Genomic DNA, 17,482 nt, shown 5'->3' on the forward strand with positions numbered 1-17,482 from the left:
GCAGAAGGACAAATAAAATTCCACAGCAAGGAAAATTGGAAGCAATATATCGCTACCAAATCAGCTCGTCAAAAAAAATTCTCAAAGACCTTCTTCATATAAAAAAAACAACAAGAACAGAATATAGGCAATAAAGCTGTCCACAAACAGAGAAATACATAATCACAACAAGAAAAGCCAAGACACAAATTTCCCGTCCCCAAATTTCCCACCCCAAAAAAAAAGGGACAAAGAGGTAGGGACAGCCAGCCACCTCTCAATCCTAACCCTCAATATTAATGGTCTTAACTTTCCAATTAAGTGACAGATTGTCCAGTTGGATCAAAAAGCAAGATCCATCTATTTGCTGTTTTCAAGAGACACACCTTGCCCACAAAAATAAGCATATTCTGAAAGTGAAAGGCTGGAATAAAATATATCAAGCAAATGGCCCACATAAACAGGTGGGAGTTGCAATCCTAATATCAGATAAAATAGACTTCAACTTAAAATCAATGAGAACTGATAAAGAAGTTCACTATATACTAATTAAGGGATCTCTCCTTCGACAGCATATTACAATTCTGCATATCTACTCACCAAGTAACAGAGCACCCAAATTTATACAAGAAACAAAAACAAATGGTTTGAATAGGGATATAGGTGGACAAATTGAAACAATGAGATGTACAAGACGCTATGCTGAAAAACAATCTTTACAACTTTGGGGAGAAGGGGGGAAGGGAGGGAAGCTGGTGGGGGGAGGGGATATAGGAGGGCAGAGATGGTAAGGGAAAACAAAGGAGGAGGCCACAATCCTTGATAAGAAATGTACTCATTACTTTGCTCATGTAATTGTAAACTCTCTGTATGGTATTTTCACAATTAAAAAAAACCTTATTAATAAAAAAAGAAACACTACTTTCCCTCAAATCTCACATAGATCCAAAGACATAAATTGGTGCTGATTTAATACACTACTATCCCCACTCGATAGATCAACCTAGAAAAAACTCGACAGAGAAATCTTGGATCTCAAAATCTGCATAGATCAACTAGACTTAACAGATATATACTGAATATTTCACCTAGCAGCATCAGATTACACCTTCTTCTCAGCAGCACATGGAATATTCTCCAAAATAGAACACATTCTAGGCCACAAAGCAAATCTGTCCAAATTCAGAAAGCTTGAAATTATGCCCTACATTCTCTCAGACCACAAGGGAATAGAATTAGAATTCAACACCAAAAGCCACCAAAGAAATACTGTAACACATGGAGGCTGAAAAACACACTGTTGAACCACCAGTTGGTCATGGAAGAGATTAGAAAGAAAATTCAAATCTTCATGTTATTTAACAAAAATGAACACACAAACTATCAACTCCTCTGGGACACAGAAAAGGCAGTACTCAGAGGCAAGTTTATAGCTCTGAGGTCCTACATCAACAAATGGGAAAGATCTGAAATCAACTATTTAATGAGGCACCTAAATCTCCTTGAAAAAAAACAAAAAGCTAAACCCCAATCCAGTAGACAGAAAAAAATAATTAAAATTAAATTCGAATTAAATGAATTAGAGTCCCAAAAATCTATAGAAAGAATTAACAAAGCAAAGAGCTGGTTTTTCAAAAAATTAATAAAATTGATAGACCCTTAGCAACTCTTATGAGAAAAAAGAGAACACACCCAAATAAACTCAGAGATGAGAATGGAAATATCACTACAGAAACAGCCAAGATTCAGAATATAATAAGGGGATACTTCTCAAACCTGTATGCTAGTAAATTTGAGAATCTGAAAGATAAGGACAAATTTCTAGCAAATATTGACATGCCCAAACTAAACCAACATGATTTAAAATTACTTAACAGACCCATACCAAGCATCGAAATAGAAGCAGCAATAAAAGACCTCCCACCCAACAAAAGCACAGGACCAGATAGATTTACTGCTGAATTCTCCAAGGCCTTCCAAGCAGAACTCACACTAATACTTCTCCATCTCTTCAATGAAATGGAAAGCAAAAATTCACTACCACACTCTTTTTATGAAGCCAGCATAACCCTCATCCCCAAACCAGGCAGGGGCTCATCAATGAAAGAGAACTAAAGACTCATTTCTTTGATGAATATCGATGCAAAACTTCTCAACAAAATCTTGGCCAATCGACTTCAACAACTCATCAAAAAAAAAATCACACACCACGATCGAACAGGATTCTTTTCAGGGATGCAAAGCAGGTTCAATGTACGCATAACAATGTAATTCATCACATCAAAAAGAGCAAAAATAAAGACCACATCATTTTTTAGCCTTTATTGTGGTCTTTTTGGTTTTCTATGTGTAGGACATCTTTAAGTACCTTTTGGAGAGCTGGTTTGGTGGAGATAGACTTTAAGTTTTTCTTTCCTATGAAAGGTTTTTATTTGACCTCCGGTTATGAAGGAGAGTTTAGCTGGATACAGTATTCTTGGTTGATAGTTTTTTGTCTTTAGGGCGTGGCATACATCATTCCAGACTCTTCTTGCTTTCATTGTCTCTGCTGAGAAATCTGAGGTTATTTTAATTGGTTTCCTTTTATAGGTGATTGATCTTTTCTCCTTGACAGCTTTAAGGATCTTTTCCTTGGTCTGAGTTGATCCTGTGTGGATTATAATATGACGGTGGGATGTCCTATTCTGGTCTGGTCTATTTGGAGTTCTAAAAGCTTCTTGTATCTGAATAGGCCTATCTTTTTGCATGTTTGGGAAGTTCTCTTCTAGCATCCTGTTAAAAAAATTTTCTAGACCATTAACTTCTGTTTCTAGGTGCTACTCTACACCCATTATCCTCAGATTAGGCTTTCTGATGGTGTCTTCCAAGTATTGAATTGATCTATCATATTTCTTGTCTTGGATGGTTAAGTGTTCTTTCTCTATAATATCTATGGTGTCTTCAATCGCCGAGATTCGATCTTCTGCATGGTCTAACCTGCTGTCAAGACTTTCTACTTTGTTTTTTATTTCTTTTCCTTCTAATTGGTCAGCTTTGATGACTTCAAATTCTTTGTTGGAGCTTTGTTTTAGATCTTGTCTGAACTTCTTTCTTCCTTAATTTGGTGTTCAGTGTATATTCTCAAATCACTTAGTTGATTGGTTATGGTTTCCTTGGACTCCCATTGCTTCTGTTGGGCTCTATTCAGCATTCCCTTTGTGGTCTCCCTGAATTCTTTCAGATGTCTGTTTATGGATTCCATGAATGCCTCTTTGATCTTTGTCTATTTTCATCCTGCTCTTGCAACTCTAGTATTACTCTTGGATTAACTTCCTCACATTCATTCAATTCCTGTAGTTCTCTTTGACTGTTCTCACCCTGCTCATGCAATTCCTGTTTCTCTTTGACAATTCTAAGCCTGTTCATGCAATTCCTTTATTTCTCTTTGACTGTTCTCAACCTGCTCATTCAATTCCTGTATCAATCTTTGAGTAGCTTCCTCAAGCTCATGGGATTCCTGTATTAATCTTTTGTTTGCTTCCTCTTTTCCCTATCACACTCACACTGAGTCCTTTGCAGTTTTCAACCTTTTCATAAACCATGTAATGTTTGTAGAGCTTTTGGGGAACTCTCCTATGGATTATTCATGAACTTTTCTGTCACCTGATTATCATTCATGGGAGTTGAGATATCCAGACTTACCATTTTTCTGGCGTTTTTCTGGCTTGTTCTGCCCATTTGGTATGGAAGTAACACCAATTTTGAGCTAGAATACTATTTTAAGGAATGCATCAACCAGAGTCCTATACTTGCACAGTCAAAATGGCTGCAGATACAGTCTACTTCAACAGATACAATCTATTCAACATCAAACAACTTCCCTAGCCATAAAAGAAATGCAAATCAACACATTGAGATACCACCTCACCTCAGTTAGAATGGCTATAATCAAGAACTCTAATAACAACATATGCTGGAGAAGATGTGGACAGAAGGGAACCTTACTGCATTGTTGGTGGGAGTGTAAACTTGTTCATCAGCTTCAGAAAGCACTATGGAGGTTCCTCAAAAGACTCCACACAGAGTTCCCCTAAGACCCAGCAATCCCACTTTTGGGCATTTACCAAATGATCACATACAAGAACATACTAAAGCTACCAACACAACTATGTTTATTGAAGCATTATTTACCATATGGAACCAACCCAGATGCCCTGCAGTAGATGAGTGGATCAAGAAAATGTGGTATATATACACAATGGAATTCTATGCCTCTATCAGAAAGAATGACATTGCCCAATTTGTTAGGAAATGTAAAGACTTGGAAAAAATTATATTAAGTTAAGTAAGCCAGGCTCTAAGAAACATGGTTTCCCTTATTTGCAATAACTCGTATATGTCAGAGACAAGCAGAAACAGTGAGATAAATTGATGGTAGCCAAAATGAACCCCAAGATATGGACTCAAATATTTTTTTCTTTCTCACTATTGTGTCTAACATATTTATAAGCTATTTCTTTGTTGCTGTGTATGTCCCTTCCCCATGGTATAACCCCTGTTTTCACTGTATTTGATGTTGGTATAATTTGTGGAGGGGAAGGGGGAAAACAATTCGTTTCAATAGGGGTACAGGGGGACCCATTGCAACAATGAGATATACAAGACATTATGTCGAAAAATGAACTTTATAACTTTGATTTGGGGAGTGGGGGAAGGCACAGGGGGGTTGAAGAGGAAAATTGGAAGGTAACGGGAAACAAAGGAGGAGGCACCCATGCTTCATAAGAAAAGTACTCATTACCTTGCCCATGTAATTGTAACCCCTCTGTACAGTATTTTCACAATTAAAAAAATTAATTAAAAATAAAAAAAGAACCACAGCATTATCTCAACATATGCAGAAAAAGCATTTGACAAGATCCAACACCCCTTTATCATGAAAACTCTGGAAAAACTTGGAATCCATGGAACATTACTCAATATAATAAAGGCTGTATATGACAAACCTACAGCCAGCACTATACTTAATGGCGAAAAGTTAAAGCCTCTAAATTCAGGAGCAATACAATGATCTCCACTCTCTGCACTCCTCTTCAACCTAGTATTAGAATGCGTGGCTGGGGAAATAAGACATGATGCAGACAAAAAGGTGATCCAAATAGGGAAAGATGAAATAAACCCTCCCTCTTTGCAGATGACAAAATCTTGTCCTTAAAGAACCCCATGGACTCCACACCAAAGTTACATGAGCTGATTAGAAACTGGCAAAGTAGCAGGGTACAAAAATTAACCATCAGAAATCAATTGCTCTATGCCAATAATGAGAAGAGCAGGACTGAAATTAGGAAAGCAACCCCTTTTAATAGCTACACAAAAAATAAAATACTTAGGAGTTCACAAAAGGGGTGAAGGACCAGTATGACAAAAACTTTAAAAACCTGAATAAGGAAATTGAAGCAGAACTAAGCAAGTAGAAAAACTTCCCTTGCTCCTGGATTGGGAGGATTAACAACATGAAAATGGCAATACTGCCAAAGGCGATCTACAAATTCAATGTGATACCATCAATATCCCAACCTCATTCTTCAATGAAATAGAAGAAGCAATCCAAAATTTATTTTGGGGTCCGGTGGTGGGGCCTGAATTCTGGGCCTGGGCGCTGTCCCTCAGCTCTTCAGCTCAAGGCTAGCATTCTACCACTTGAGCCACAGTGCCACTTCCGGCTTTTTTTCTTTTTGCTTATGTGGGGCTGAGGAATCAAATCCAGGGCCTGGAGCATGCAAGGCAAGCGCTCCACCACTGAGCCACCTTCCCAGCCCCGCAATCCAAAATTTTATATGGAACAATTAAAGACCTCACATAGCAAAAACAATCCTTAGTAGAAAGAACAACGCTGGGAGAATATCAATTCCAAATTTCAAACTCTACTACAAATCCATAATAACCAAACCAACTTGGTATTGGCACAGAACAGACCTGATGACAAATGGAATAGGACTGAAGACCCAGAAATGAACCCACAGACTATAGCCACCTAAATTTTGACAAGGGAGCTAAAGAAATTGAATGGAAGAAAAATGGGGCTGGCAAAATTGGTTAAACACTTGTAGAAAACTTAAACTAAATCCATATATACCACCCTGCACCAGAATCAACTCCAAAGACCTCGAAATAAAAGCAGACTCCATGAAAACATTATAGGAAGCAATAGGAGAAACTCTAGGGTTCCTAGGCACAGGCCAAAATTTTCTTACTAGACACCCACAAGCACCACAAATCAAAGAAAGGTTGAACAAATCTGATTGCATGAAACTGCGGAGCTTCTGCAAGGCAAAGGACATAGCTAGCAAGATCAACAGAAGGCTCACAGCCTTCATTAGCCATACAACAGACAAGGGTGTCATATCTAAAATATACTTAGAACTCAAAAAACTAAATCCAGCAACAAATCCTCAAAGAAACAATTGCCCGATTAATAAATGAGCTAAATACTTAAAGAGAAACTTCTCTGAAGAAAATGGCCAATAGACACATGAAGAAATGCTCAGCTTCTCAAGTCATAAAAGAAATGCAAATCAAGACAACGTTGAGATTCCACCTCACTCCAGTTAGAATGGCCTTAATCAAGAAATCTAGTAACAACAGATGCTGGAGGGAATGTGCTCCAAAGGAAACCCTACTGCATTGTTGGTGAGAGTGTAAACTTGTTCAACCACTTTCAAAAGCAGTATGGATGTTCCTCAAAAGACTCCATATAGAGCTCCCTTATGACCTAGCAATCCCACATTTGGGCATTTACCTGAACAATCACAAACAAGACAACACTAAAGCTACCAGCACAATCATGTTTATTGCAACATTATTTACCATAGCTAAGATATGGAACCAACCCAGATGCCCCTCAGTAGATGAATATATCAAGAAAATGTGATACACACGCACGCACACACTCACACACACACACACAATGGAATTCTATGCCTCCGCCAGAAAGAATGACATTGCCTCATTTGTTAGAAAATGGAAAGTCTTGGAAAAATTACATTAAATGAAGTAAGGCAGGCCCAAAAAACATAGGTCCCATGGTTTCCCTTGTTTGCAATGACTAGTAAATGGACAAATGGAGAAGGTCAAAGGCTATGTATATATGACCACATGAGATAATGTTAAGCAAAATGTACCCCAAGAAAGGGATACAAGTGTTTTTTTTTCTTGATAGTGTTTTTAATGTACTTACAATGCACTACCTGATTCTTTTGTTTCTTTTGTATGTTCTTCGCCCACAGTATAACCCCTATTCTCACTGGATTTGATGCCCATGTTCTGCACCCTGTATATATATTTTTGTAATTTGGAGAGGGTAAGGGATATTGGGGAACGCTTAAATGGGGATGCAGGCTGACCCATTGTGACAATGATATGTAGAGGACACTATGTTGAAAACGAACTTTACAATGTCGGGGTGGTTGGGGGTCGGGACGAGTTGGGGAGGTGGGGAGGGAAGTGATGGTATGGGGAAAACAAAGGAGGTAACAACCCTTGCTACAAAATGTATTCATTACCCCACTCATGTAACTGTAACCCCTCTATGCAATATTTTTACAACAACTATATATGAAATAAAAAAATAGTTCTTATAAACTTACCACTTTTTTATATCTGTTGAAACATGGAATTTTTATTAATATATATTTATTATAAAGATAATGTACAGAAAAGTTACAGTTACATGAGTAAGATAATGAGTACATTTCCTATCAAGCATTGTTGCCCACCCCTTTGTTTTTCCCCTACCATCCACTGCCTCCCAACCTCCCCAACTCCTCCCTCCCCCGTGAAGTCGTAAAGTTCGTTTGCAACATAGTGTCATGTACATCTCATTGCTACAATGGATCGACAGGTATCCTTATTTCAGCAATTTGTCATTTCCCCTCCCCTCCCCAAATTAGAAAAATGTATATACAAGATGCAGGGAACCAAAATCAAATACAGTGAAAACAGGGGTTATACCATGGGGGAAGAACATACAAAAGAAACAAAAAAATCACATAGTACTTAATGAGTACATTAAAAACAACAGCAAGAAACATGAACATTTTTATCTGTCACATTTCAAATGTCTACATTTGATAAGGAAGCATTACTTATTATTTCAAATATTCTGATTTAGTGGGTTCTATACTATTTCTGTGTATTTAAGACATATCCACACAACTGCACTCACTTCTGGTCTCTCTTCTAGGGCTCATTACATGTTACATCTTATATTCATTAAATTCATTTATGCATATTTCAACTCAAGACCTACACTGTCCCTTAGCTTTATAATTTGAGGTTGCTTTACCACTTGAACCACAACTCTACATCCAGTTTTTTGTCGTAAATTGTAGATAAGAGTATCATCATGAACTTTCCAACTCAGACTGAGATTGAATTGTGATCCTCAGATCTCGGGCACCTAGTAGCTAGAGTTACAGGCATGAGCCACCAGCCCCCAGCTCTTGCATAATATTAAAGATGCACTCAATAATGCTCATTTCTAGTTTCTCCTTTGCAGTCCTAAGTGAACTTACCCAATATTTACACTCCGAAATGTATAGGCATGGATGAATGGATGTATTGAAAGATGGATGGATGGATGGATGGATGGATGGATGGATGGTTGGGAGGCATTGAAAGATTAATGGCAGTGAGAGAATTTTGTGGTTAAATGGATGAAAAACATAGGCAAAGAAAGGAAGGGATGTAAAAATTTTTACTGATTGTTTTCAAAAGGTTCTATGAATTTGAACAAAACATTAGGTCTAATGTATGAAAAAATAATGTAGCTCATTAAAATTGGCTTGAAATGTCAATGGAGCAAGAAAAAGGATGAGGCAAATATAAGAAACCACAAACATGTATAAAATATCATTATGAACCCCATTTTTACAAATACACACTAATAAGAAAATATAAAATGAAAAATTAAGGACAGTCAACTAAGAGTAGTTCAACAATACTTTCTCTGAACTTTGCTTTGGCCCAAACATACTAGAGGGCAAAGACCTCTCCTCATGCCTCTCCTCAATCTAGCACAAAGAGCTAATGACTGAAATAAATTCTTCCTTACTTACAACTTGAACTTTCTCACTCATCTCTATTTTCTTTTTCTTCTTTATTGAGATTAAGTAATCCCATAAATTTCACAGTACTGGGGCATAGTGATACTTAGCTAAGGTCATTAACACATTTTAACCTTCTCAATGCAACTTGTCATCATCTTCATTTGCAAAGCTTGTGAATATTACAGATTTTAACAATAAAACTAGTTCTTCCAAACTAGGTGATTTGTACATTTCTTTCCTTTTGCTTAGTGTCAGTCATTTCCTCTTTCTCTCTCTTTCCCACCCTCCCATCACCAGCCTTGAGTTGCTTAGTTCACTTTCATCAATGTGCAGAGCAGCTGATAGGCCCCTCTGCGTATTTTTTCACCAGTTTGCCTCTAGTTCTGTGCCCTCCTGCTAGCTTCCCTCAGATATGTACATGTACACACCATACATGGGGACAAGAACATAGAGTCATCTAGAAACTGTATGACAAATTAAGAAGAGGTCCTTTGTTTCTTGGGTCTTATTTAATCATCTGTTTTCTACATTTGTCATGCTTTTTATTCTATTTCAGTCACTACATTGAATATTCAATTGAATTTATCATACCAAAATTGCTCTACAGAAGAAAAGGTAAACGTTTTCCATCTTTTTACAGACAATTCAATATAGCCTAGAATAATGGCATAAACATAAAAAAACTTCCTTAGCATACTAACTTCTAGAGACTTTGGGGTCAATCTCTTAAAATAATTTACATGTACTGTAAGATTCAGATCATGAGAAGAAAGTTGTCTTTTTCCTGGAGAGATTCTATTTCAGGACAGAAAACTAGCCTTCATGAGGGCTTTCACTGTCAATAGCTCTTTTTCCATAGACATCCTCTCTGCTCACAAACATGAAGAGCAATAACAAGGTTGAACTTAGCAAGAAGGAATCATCAGCATCCACCCTTGACCACTGTTCCTAGAATGTACTGAGAAATAAGGAAGCCCTTGTGTACCCTAAGGTCACAATTCAGGTAGTGGCTCAGGCTCATACATTGTCTATGACAAGAGAACATACTGTTACATGTCAATTATCATTAAAGTCATGTACATTATTCAATATTTCTTAAAATCCAAATCTTCCTATCACTGAACACAAATCATGTACAGAAACTTGTCTCCAGTATTTTCTGAGGTCATGCTATTCTTACACTTCTGAAGGCTTGTTGTTCTAGTTTTTGTACCAAGGCATTTTTCTTCCTAACTCATCCTAGAAGATTGTAGCTTTACAGACTCCTCGACCCATTTAAGATTCCTGACCCTGTGAGTGAAATGGACTCAGACATTGTGGTTCCATTGGGCAGCAGTCACACATGATTGTTCCTCAGTTCTGACCAAGAAATGACCACATTCTCTGCTTTGGTAGATGGGGATTCCCCACCTGAATTCTGTGGAATATTTTCAAGTGCTGTGTGAAACATTTTGAAGAATTCAGAAACTCTGACAAGCGAGGTCTAGTACTAAAACACTTTGTAAAATGCTCACTTGCATCCAGGTCACAATAGGAATGTTTCACATACAAATGGCACCAGGAATGACAAACTCTACATACAATGATTCTAGGGAGGGAGAAAAGCTGCACTTGTTACTTGAGTAAGTAAAAGGTAACATCTTTCATGTATTATTGTTATGAGAAGAAATGAATTCTGTTTCCTAATACAGTACTGGGAAAATTTGGAAACTTTATTTCTATATATCACAGTGTAATTCTTTTTTAATAATAATTTTTATTGAGATTGAATGATTACATAAATATCACACATTTCACAGTATTGTAGGATAGTGATACTTAAAGTTGCAAACACATTTTAACTTTCACAAGGCAAACTGTCATTATCTTGGTCTATAAAGTGAATTCTATAAGGTTTGACAGTAGAACTATTTCTTATGCATTGGGTGATATCTACATTTCTTTGGCTTAATGTTAGCTGTTCTCAGTGTAGTTCATAAAAAATACTAAATGGATAAATGTTTCACTATAGAAGGTTCCTTTCTCAGAATCTTAGAAGGTATTTCTGGCTGCAGGAAGACTTCTCATCTATGATCCAGGCAGGTTGCTTGTGGTTGAAAAAGTCTAACTTGTGTACACACAGGGGCAGTACATGTGCTGATTTCATATTTCCACAAACAGAACTTCTATCACTATGCCATATTGCAGCCATCTTCTCCTCCTGGACAGTGTGGCCAGGTAGCTCAGGATGCCCTAATTTCGGAATGATCCTTGTTTTCCCTAGCCTCAAGAAATTCAGGAGATTAAAGTTAAAGTAGTACAGTACAGACAACAAAATCAATGAATCATTTAGTATAGGCAGTCACTTCCTAATTAAACTTCAAATATAATTATACCTGGACATAATTAAGCAGCACTCAACACTCACACAGTGTCAACAAAGCAGGATATTCTTAGGAGAGAATAACAAGGGCTCAAAAGCTATGTGTAAGATGACAGAGGAGAAGCTGGAGGCTAAACATAGAAAGCAGTTTTAGTGTTCCAGTGAACAGTCGTAAGCCAGAGAATCACACCAAGTGTGCCATCACAGTACAGAGAGTTAGGCCAGAGAGGGAAAATCCAAGCAAGGAGACAGATCTGAGCACTTGCCAGCTGCAGAGGCGGTGGCTGTACCCGCCATACCTGCAACACAGAGAGTCCAGGACGAAGGAGCCAGACAAAGCAGGCCAGCATATTCTACTCAACACCAGCAAGAACCAACAAAAAGCAGACATCTTCATCCTGCCCTTCACAAACCAGAGACAACCCAGGAACCAAGACTCAGCATGAGTAGAAGCCACATGTCCTCACTCCTTCTCAGGGAGCAGAGGAGGGAAAGCCACCCCTCCCCCCCTCACTACCGGAGATCTCCATCTTTGATACTGACAAAGGCCCGGCTGAGCACCTAGCTCCAACTCAGGCAGGTCACAAGAACCTATCCTGACCTGTCAGACTCAGCTCCACCCAGGGAAAAGTCACCCAGATCCGGCTTCCAGCCCCAGGAGTGGCTTTCTTCACTGAGTAAACAGAGCCTGAGGCTGCCCCTCCCTTTAGCAGCCTGGACAATCTATTGAAATTCAGTAAATGTAAACCCTGAGAATGGCTCCAGGCTGGGCTCTGTAAGTTTCTCACAAGCTAGCCCCTCAGGGAAAAGCTACTATTTGCTGAAAGGCCTCAACTCTACCCAGAATCTAGCCTAATCACATCTCCAAACTAGAGGAAACAGCCATCTCCCTCTTTTGTGATACTCAAAGCAGAACTCCCTCCCATTGAACTAGCCTGGGAGGAGGATCACAAAATCTTGGGTAAAGCAGAGCATATTTCTGCCTGCTCAAACAAACTGACTTAAGAAACCAAAGCCACAGGAAAATCAAACACCACAAGCAGACCAGAGACTCCAACTAGAGACTGGTTATGGACACAAGGGAGATACAGGATCTTCCCATTCTCCCCTCAAAAAAATCAAATAACTTTTTTTGTACCTTTTATAAAAAAATGTTTATATCTAAAACATTTTTTAATTTTTAATTTTTATCTTTTTTAAAAACAATTGTTTCCTACTATCTTTTTTTCTTCCTCTTATAATTTTTATTTTACGGGTATATGTGTGTGCCCGTTTTTCTTTCTTTTTTTTTTCTTTTTAAAAAATTTATGTTTTTTGTTTTGTTTTTAGCTCTACTGAACACTTGATCTTTTTTAATTTCTTTCTCATTCTTTTTACCTTTTCTTCTCTTTTGTTCTTCTTTGTGTGACTTAATTGCTATTCTGCACATCCTCAGATATAACCTTAGTCGAATATTAGACCTTAGCCCCCATTGTGTACACACTTAATCCAGAAATTTATTACTCAACTCAAAACCTCTTAGACTTAAATTCCTTCATAGCAGTACTACCTCTTTATACCTATATAAAATTTTAAGCATTTTTATTTTTACGTTTTTCATGTCTCCTTTATATCCCCCCTTCTCTCATTATATGCACGTTCTTCTCTGAATATTTTGTTTTAAATTTTGCATAGTTTTTAAGCATTGCACTGTTTATTTTTTAATTTTTGCTTTTCTATTTTCCTTGTCTCTTTTTTTCTCTTTCTCTTTCTTCTTTTTGTCTCTCTCTATACTTTCATCCTATCCAACCTATTTCCCGCTTTGAGATTAGGACTTAGTTAACTCTCCCTGTGCCTTCAAGCATCCCTTTATTCGGATTTTTACCCACATCTCTCCCTAAACCTAATAATTTCTAGTTTACCAAATTCTTCTTTGCGGTTTGTAGCTCATTAATATATAGTTGTTTGATGTTGAATAGATATGTCTGTTGAACTAGATTGTATCTGCAGAGTTTGGTTGATGCTTGCCTTCAGATAATGTTCTAGCACAAAACTGGTGTTACTTTCATCCCAAATGGGGAGAGTAAGGAGGAAAAGCACAAGAAAAATGGCAAGACCGGGTATCTCAATTCCAACTCCTGATAATCAGGAGACATAAGACATAAAGAATAAACCAGAGGAGAGTTCCCAAATAGCTCGACAAACACTGCTGGCAAACATGGTAAACGAAAAGATGGAAAACCTACAAAGGTCTCTGTATGAGCTTGATAGGGAGAGAGAGGAGGCAAACCAAAGGTTAATACAGGAATATGATGAGTGTGAGGAAGCTACTCAAAAATTGATTCAAGAATTGTGTAAGCCCCTTGAGAAGACTCAAAGAGAAAGGCAGGAATGGCGTGAGAGGCTGAGAGCACTCAAAGAGAACTACAGGAATGGTGTGAACATGAGGAAGCTAAGCAAAGAGTAATACAGGAATTGAGAGAGCAGGATGAGAATACACAAAGATCTCTAAAGGCATTCATGGAATCCATTAACAAGGAGCTGAAGGAAGTCAGGGAAAACACAAAGGGAATGCTTAATGGAACCCAACAGAAGGAATGGGAGTCCAAGGAAACCATAACTAATCAATTAAATGATTTGAGAATAAATACTGAACACCAAATTAAGGAAGTAAAGAAGTCCATACAAGATCTAAAACAAAGCTTCAACAAAGAATTTGAAGTCATCAAAGCTGACCAATTAGAAGGAAAAGAAATAAAGTAGAAAATCTTGACAGCAGGTTAGACCATGCAGAAGATCGAATCTCGGGGATTGAAGACAGCCTAGATATTATAGAGAAAGAACATACAACCATCCAAGACAAGTCAAAGAAATATGATAGATCTATTCATCATTTGGAAGACACCATCAGAAGGCCTAATCTAAGGATAATGGGTGTAGAGGAAAACCTAGAAACAGAAGTTAATGGTCTAGAAAATTTAGTTAACAGGATGCTAGCAGAGAACTTCCCAAACATGCAAAAAGATAGGCCTATTCAGATACAAGAAGCTTTTAGAACCCCAAATAGACCAGACCAGAATAGGACATCCCACCATCACATTATAATCCACACAGGATCAATTCAGACCAAGGAAAAAATCCTTAAAGCTGTCAAGGAGAAAAGATTAATCACCTATAAAGGGAAACCAATTAAAATAACCTCAGATTTCTCAGCAGAGACAATCAAAGCAAGAAGAGCGTGCAATAATGTATCCCATGCCCTAAAGATGAACAACTATCAACCAAGAATACTGTACCCAGCTAAACTCTCCTTCATAACTGAAGAGCAAATAAAAACCTTCCATAGCAAAGAAAAATTGAAACAATATACCTCCACCAAACCAGCCCTACAAAAGATTCTTAAAGATGTCCTACACATAGAAAACCAAAAAGACCACAATAAAGGCCAAGAAACTGCACCCAAACTGAGAATCCGAGAGCCATAGGAAGAACCCAGTAGCTGCAGCCCCCAAGAAGGTGGATTAAATGACAGGAACTCACAAATACCTCTCAGTCCTATCTCTCAACATTAACAGAATTAACTCTCCAATTAAGCCACATAGACTGTCAAGTTGGATTAAAAAGCATGATCCTTCTATCTACTACCTTCAAGAGTCACATCTTGCCCATAAAAACAAACACATTTTCAATGTTAAAGGCTAGAACAAAATCTACCAAGCAAACGGCCCCCATAAACAGGCAGGAGTTGCAATCCTAATATCAGATAAAATAGACTTCAAATTAAAATTCGTGAGAAGAGATAAAGAAGGGCGCTACATACTAATTAAGAGATCTCTCCTTCAGGAGGTTATTACAATTCTAAATATCTATTTGCCAAACAAAGGAGCACCCAAATGTATCCAAGAAACACTACTTTCCCTCAAATCCCACACAGATCCAACGACATTCATTTTTGAGGATTTTAACACACCACTTTCCCAATTAGATAGATCAACTCCGCAAAAATTCAATGGAGAAACTGCAGATCTAAACAACTGCATAGATCAACTAGATTTAACAGACATCTACAGAATATTTCACCCAGCAGCATCAGAATACATGTACTTCTCAGCAGCACATAGAATATTTTCTGAAAGAGACCACATTTTAGGCTACGAAGCAAACTAGTCCAAATTCAGAAACACTGAAGTTATACCTTGCATCTCTCAGACCACAAGGGAATAAAATTAGAACTCAACACCAAAAGCCACCAAAGAATGTCTGGTAACACATGGAGGTTGAACAATACACTGTTGAATCATGAGTGGGTCATGGATGAGACTAGAAAGGAAATTCAAATGTTCATGATATACAACAAAAATGAGCACACAAATTACCAGCTCCTCTGGGACACAGCAAAGGCAGTACTCAGGGACAAGTTTATAGCTCTGAGTCCGTACATCAACAAATTGCAGAGATCTCAAACCACCAATTTAATGAGACATCTGAACCTCCTTGAAAAAGAGCAGCAAGGTAAACCCTAATCCAGTAGACAGAAAGAAATAATTAAAATTAAATCAGAATTAAATGAATTAGAATCCAAAAAAACTATACAAAAAATCAACAAAACAAAGAGTTGGATCTTGGAAAAAATTAACAAAATTGACAGACCCTTAACAAATCTTATCAGAAAAAGAAGAGAACACACCCAAATAAATAAACTGAGAGATGAGATTGGAAGCATCACCTCAGAAACAACCAAGATTCAGAACTTTGTGAGGGAATACTTCTCAAAACTTTATGCTAATAAGTTTGAGAACTTGACAGAAATGGACCATTTCCTAGCAAATATTGACCTGCCAAAATTAAACCAACATGAGTTAAACCATCTTAACAGGCCCATATCAAGCATTGAAATAGAAACAGCAATAAGAGACCTCGCAGCTAAGAAAAGTCCAGGACCAGATGATTTTACAGCGGAATTCTACAAGGCCTTCAAAGCAGAGCTCACACAAACACATTCTATGAAGCCATCATAACCCTCATCCCAAAACCAGGCAGGGTTTTGACCCATTTATTTGTTGAACATTGATGCAAAACTTCAACAAAATTTTGGCCAATAAACTTCAACAATCCATCCAAAAAATCATGCACCATGATCAAACAGGATTCATTTCAGGGATGCAAAGCTGGTTCAATATACGCAAATCAAGTAATATAATCATCACATCAACAGGAACAAGGATAAGAACCACGTGGTTATCTCAACAGATGCAGAAAAAGCATTTGACAAGATCCAACACTCCTGTATGATAAAGGTTCTGAAAAAATTAGGAATCCATGGAACATTCCTCAATATAATAAAGGCTGTATATGACAAACCTATAACCAGCATTATACTTAATGGTGAAAAACTAAAGCCATTTCCTCTTAACTCAGGAACGAGACAAGGATGTCCATTTTCTCCACTTGTCTTCAATCTAGTATTAGAATGCCTAGCTACAGCAATAAGACAAGATGCAAACATAAAGGGGATCCAAATAGGGAAAGAAGAAGTAAAACTCTCCCTCTTTGCAGATGGCATGATCTAGTATTTAAAGAATCCCCTAGACTCCACTCCCAAATTACTCGAGCTGATTCAAAACTTTAGCAAAGTAGCAGGGTATAAAATTAACCCTCAAAAACCTATGGCTTTTCTGTATGCTAACAATGAGAAAAGTGTGGCTGAAATTAGGAAAGCAACTCCATTAGTAATATTCCCACAAAAAATAAAACACCTAGGAATTAACTTAACCAAATAAGTGAAGGACCTCTATGAAGAAAACTTTAAAAACTTGAAAAAGGAAATCAAAACAGAACTTTGAAAGGGGCAAAAACTCCCATGCTCCTGGATTGGAAGGATAACAATCATGAAAATGGCAATACTTCCCAAGGCTATCTACAAATTCAATGCGATACCTATCAAAATACCAACCTCATTCTTCAAGGAAATAGAAGAGTCAATACAAAAATTCTTATGGAACAATAAAAGACCCCAAATAGCAAAAACGATCCTCAACAGAAAGAACAGTCCTGGAGGAATATCAATACCAAATTT

Source organism: Dipodomys ordii, unplaced genomic scaffold (assembly GCF_000151885.1).
Source record: "Dipodomys ordii isolate 6190 unplaced genomic scaffold, Dord_2.0 Scaffold64, whole genome shotgun sequence".
Classification (NCBI taxonomy): Eukaryota; Metazoa; Chordata; class Mammalia; order Rodentia; family Heteromyidae; genus Dipodomys; species Dipodomys ordii.